We start from the raw sequence: 5,391 nt of genomic DNA on the forward strand, positions 1-5,391 counted from the left end.
CTACATGCATACCATTTCAGTCCTGGCCAACCAAGCTGTTGAGGTAGTCTTTATGACGTACATAACGCTGAAAGGAGGAAAAGAGAGGAGAGGTCATCGTCATAGAAAAGACTCTAACCTGCCTGAAAGACTATAATAATATTTCATCAGTGTACTGTATGTACATGCATAAGGACAAATCTGACATGAGGCCACTTTGGGATACAAAAACATCTTCCAAGTTTTGATTTTGGGATGAACTATAATACAAGTATTATTACAGTGCACCAACAGTGAATAACACTACACACTCAGTCACTCACGTCTATATATGCACTGTTGCTGTTCCGTCTCCTCTGGTCTGAAGCCACAACTCCCTCTTCTCCCCCTCAGTCTCAACCTTGGGTGCAAACAAACAGCATCATAACACAGTAAATGGCTGGGAATGTATGAATTCTGCTACCAAGTAAGTGACCCTTACTTGAGCTAGGGGTAAAACATTATTGACTTCAGCGGGTGCGGGTCACTGGCCTGTAGGGCTCCTTGCATTTGTTGAAGTCCGGTTTGATGGTAACCACTCCAATTCCATCTGCTCTTATCGTGCAGACAAGCATTCCTTCTCCTTTTGGCCAAGTCTGAGAAATACAATAATAAAATGCCACTTTTCAATGCCTGAATTGGAATCTACTTCAAAGTTATTACGTACAAAGCAGTGTAATAAGTGTATAGGCTACATAGTGGTTTTTCCCCTTTTGCGACTCACTTGCCCGCTGGTCCCAGGTCCCCCATGATGTGCATGGTCTGTACAGGTGTGTTGACCATGTGGCTGGTCTTCACAAAGTCCTCCGAGGGCTCCCAGGTAATCAGCCTGGACTTGGGGATGGTGCTGCCACTGCAGACCAACAGAATACCACAAACACATTTTGCATACAAGGGTATGGTGTAATGTGAACATACCGGTACACTGTTTGTCTTCAAAGCAGCACGACGCATCAATGCTGCTTCAATTACATTCACTTTAATAATAATTCACTTTGGTGAGTAACAGGGACCTACACTGGGCGTCTGTCCTGTCGTCTGTGTCTGACATTGGCCATCCTATGTGCCAGTAAGGTAGGATTGGACTTGACCTGCGTCACCATACTCTGGGAATGCTGTAGTGAGTATATCAAAAACAGCTTTAAAACACTAACGATTATTTTGGACAAAAAACAGGTAAATGCTTTGTTTTGGCACTCAAGGTCGCCAGGCTGCTCATCATTACGCACACCCGTCACCATTTTTACGCGCACCAGAGCTTCATCGGACTCACCTGGACTCCATCACGTCATTGATTACCTCCCCTATATCTGTCACTTCCTCAGTTTCATTCCCATGTCTGCATCGAGGTTGTTTTGTTTCTCTTGTCCAGACACTGTTCGTCTTTAGTTTCATGTCTATTTATTAATAAATCCTCCCCCTACACTTGCTTCCCGTCTCCCAGCGTCTTTGGTTACAGAACCGTTATAGAAAAGGAGATTCTGTTGAAAACCACCCCTTCCAAATTGGTGTAGCAGTCAGAATCGGTGTAGGTGAAAATCCTGCAGTTCCATCTGCCCCTGCTCCGCTCCTGAGCCATGATCTCTGTGTGGTATTGTCTCTCCAGCGGAGTCTGGCATAATGACTCACATTGGAACAAAACCACTTCATATTGTGCACACACACACCTTACTATGCAACATCAAACTATCGTAAACAGAAAATTCTTATTTGTTATAAGGACACTGACTGAACAGCTTCTCCTACCAGACTACCACAAACTCCTCCTCATCATTTCTGGCTGAAACAAAACCAAGATGTTGTGGTCCATATCTAGTCACCACGAAAATGACATCTACTCAACTAAGAAGCATTTGACATCTTCATGTTTCAAAACTGTGTTAACACCTGATTGAGCCTGTGAGTGGATGGTGTCCAGCTCAATGTCTCCCCTCTCCTGTTGAGTCCAAACCTGCTGCTGAAGGTGTTGGGAGAGGGCTGCTGTGGAGGTGACTCTCTGAATACGAATCCTGTAAACACCATTGTAAATATAATCAAAGTAAACAGGATTTTAGCTAGCTAAATGCCATGTTTTCATGGCAAACTCAGGGATCAGGTCAAGAAATATACTGGGTGTTTATCATCATCTGCTTTGAGAGCTAACCTTAGCTAACGACAGTGTATTGCTTGTAATGGCAATGCAAGGACTAAAAGTCACACAAACGCCAACTGCAACTTACTTGTTGTAAGGTTTTTGACAGCATCCCGGGAACGATAGACAGCTTCTCCCGTGTCGGTGCTCCAGCCGTCTGCCATGTTGTAACATTGGGAACTTTATTGATGGCGAGCTAACTAGCTAGGTTAGCAACATACACACACACGTGAGCTATGTATACAGCAGCAGGCAATTTTGCCAATATTGTAGCTAGTATTTTCGCAAGCATCTGCTCGTTGCATGGTAACAACTGTCTGCTAGTCTGGTTGGGTTTCTGGCTTCTGGCGACCAATACAACTATTTATTGGTTCACTACCGCCACCTACCGTGGGATACAGTCCAGAGCAGCAGAATAAACCCCCCCACACTGATAACAGGTAAGATAATATCAGTATAATAATATTCCCCTAATGTAAAAGTTTAAGAACCCCTGATGTAATTAATTAAGACAAAAATCTGTCTGACACAAATAACTGCAATTTAGAAATCTTTATTGGAAATGCACGTTTCAAACAGCACAATTCAAGTACAGATGAGTGTAGCTAAATCAGATACATGCTAATTTAGTTTAAATGTGATGTATTCCTCAAGTCCCAGTTCATTTCTACTCTTTTGACATGCTTCAGACCAGATGCATGCTTCACTTCAGTGTACAATGGTCCTACATTTGCATATCACAGTGTTTGAAGCTTTTACGTTCTGCATCTCTCTGCTGTCTTTCATCTGAAGCCATATCCTCCAAGGTCTAAACAGGTGTAGATTTCCATCTCTGTGTGGGAGACCAGATATTGCAGGGAGACCAGTAAGGGGCCCTCAACTCTTCACTTTGGCCAAAGGAGACCGAAGACCCCAATACCAGTGACACTGCCCTAAGGTTGGTGATGTCCTTTGCATGAGACTGTGGAGACAGAGGTCTTATCTCTCTGTGGTTACTAAAGATGTCATGGCACTTATGGCATAAGAAGAGGTGTTGACCCTGCTTCTCCTGGCTATATTTCCAAGCCTCAGCATGTAAATCCAACTCATTATCATAGGCTGTATGGGGATCAATATCATTAAAAAAAATAATAATGCTGCATGTCTCAAAATATAAGAATGAGACCAAAATATGTATTTAGCTAATCATAGTTCCTGTCTCTGAAATTACGTTTGTGTGTGTTGTAGGAATAACCAATACTCAAAATCTATGTGTGTGTGTGTGTGTGTGTGTGTGTGTGTGTGTGTGGTAGAAGTAATAGTTGGCCATTATGTCTTTGAACATCTCAGTTTGGGCAGCAGCCACTGAAGAAACCTGTCAATCAAAAACCACAGGAGAATAAATAGTTTTATAAACTGGGTGCTTCGATCCCTGAATGCTGATTGGCTGAAAGCTGTGGTATATTTAAGCAATAAGGCATGAGAGGGTGTGGTATATGGCCAATATACCACAGCTAAGGACTGTTCTTACGCACAACACAACACGGAGTGCCTGGATACAGCCCTTAGCCGTGGTATATTGACCATATACCACAAACCCCCAAGGTTTCTTATTGCTATTATGAATTGGTTAACAACGTAATTAGAGCAGTAAAATTAAATCATTTGTCATACCTGTGGTATACGGTCTGATATACCACGGCTGTCAGCCAATCAGCATTCAGGGCTCGAACCACCCAGTTTATAACAGACCTTATACCACGGGTTTGACAAAATATTTATTTTTACTGCTCTAATTAAGTTGGTAACCAGTTAATAATAGCAATAAGGCACCTCGGGGGTTTGTGGTATATGGCCAATATACCACGGCTAAAGGCTTTATCCAGGCACTCCGTGTTGCGTCGTGCTTAAGAACAGCCCTTTGCCGTGATATATTGGCCATATATCACACCTCCTTGTGCCTTTTTGCTTAAGTTTGCACTTACACATCAGATAGCTGCTCTTTCTCTGCTACCTCATTCTATTTCTCTAATTCTCTAGTCTAGTATTCCCTGGTTATGTTCCACTTCTCCCTCCTCTATTTCCTCACCTCTTCCTCAGACTCTTCTTTTCCTCTTTCTTGTCCTCCTCCTTACTTTCTCCAACATTTCTCATCTGTTGCGTCTTACTGGCCTTCTCTTGCTTCAATTCCTTTTTGGCCTTGCACTTCTTTTTCTTATTGACCTTCCCTTCCTGAATATTTTGGACAAGCAGATAAAGTAATGTACGTTTATGGGTTCTCTCTTCTCTTGACCAGCCATACCTAGAGCTATACTATACTAGAGAAGGACTTATGCTATACTATAGAAGGACTTACGGCCAATATTCCCTTCTTGTATTTCCTCTCACCTGTGGGGCCACTCCAGCCATTTCCTGGAGCAGCTTCCTGCCGGTCTCGCTCACATTGGTGATGGGAGCCAGGCGAGGGCTGTGGCGGTATGGGAAGTTCTCTGTTTGGGGCGGAGAGATAATGACAGGGTTGAGAGGAGTCCGAGGCCTTGGAACATTTACTGGGTAGGGAGAGCCTACAGCAGAGGGCAGGGCCTGTAGGGCTTCAGCCAGTGTCTGGTGTGCTGAGGTCACAAGAGGAGAGAGGCCATTCCTGACAGATACAGGACCTGAGACCTCCACTGGGCTCTGTAGGACCAGAAAGTAAAGTAACATATCAGGAAAGTGCTTATGTTCAACACAATCTGTAGAAATACTTTATAACTACTCTATACACATTGCAGATACATGACTACACTCAATAAGTCATTGTCTGCATAATTTCCAATCCCCCATGTATATATATAAAAATATTTAATATGCAAAACTTACCAGGAAGTCTGACTCATCGAAGGAGTGGAGAGACAGATCATCATCCTCGTCCATATCCCTCACATCAGAAAGCTTTGTCCTTTCCATTCTCAACTTTCAGCTTTGGTGTCCTCCTTTCCATGAGAGATCCTCATCATCACACTGTGTATCAGAGTCAATAGTCAGAGACCATCCTCCTCCCCAGTGATGTCACTCAACAAAGACATGGACGGTAGGGTACAACTCTTTTACCTCAGATTCACAGTCAGTGAAGGAAGTAGATGGAAAAGTCATCAGAACTGGAGGATGAGATCACGTCATGATATTCTCTCTATTATCCGAGTCACCCTTCCAGACTGAGGAGACAGAGAAAGGCATGTACTCATGGCAGCCATAGAATACATAGAATATGTAGGCAATCCAAC

At 43.3% G+C, this 5,391-nt stretch overlaps 1 pseudogene; it reads right to left on the reverse strand.

Annotated features, from left to right (window-relative positions):
- Positions 1-349: 349 nt before the first annotated feature.
- LOC135534163 (tectonic-like complex member MKS1) lies at positions 350-1,195 on the reverse strand (annotated as a pseudogene).
- Positions 1,196-5,391: the final 4,196 nt, after the last annotated feature.

Source organism: Oncorhynchus masou, unplaced genomic scaffold (genome assembly GCF_036934945.1).
Source record: "Oncorhynchus masou masou isolate Uvic2021 unplaced genomic scaffold, UVic_Omas_1.1 unplaced_scaffold_3090, whole genome shotgun sequence".
Lineage (NCBI taxonomy): Eukaryota > Metazoa > Chordata > Actinopteri > Salmoniformes > Salmonidae > Oncorhynchus > Oncorhynchus masou.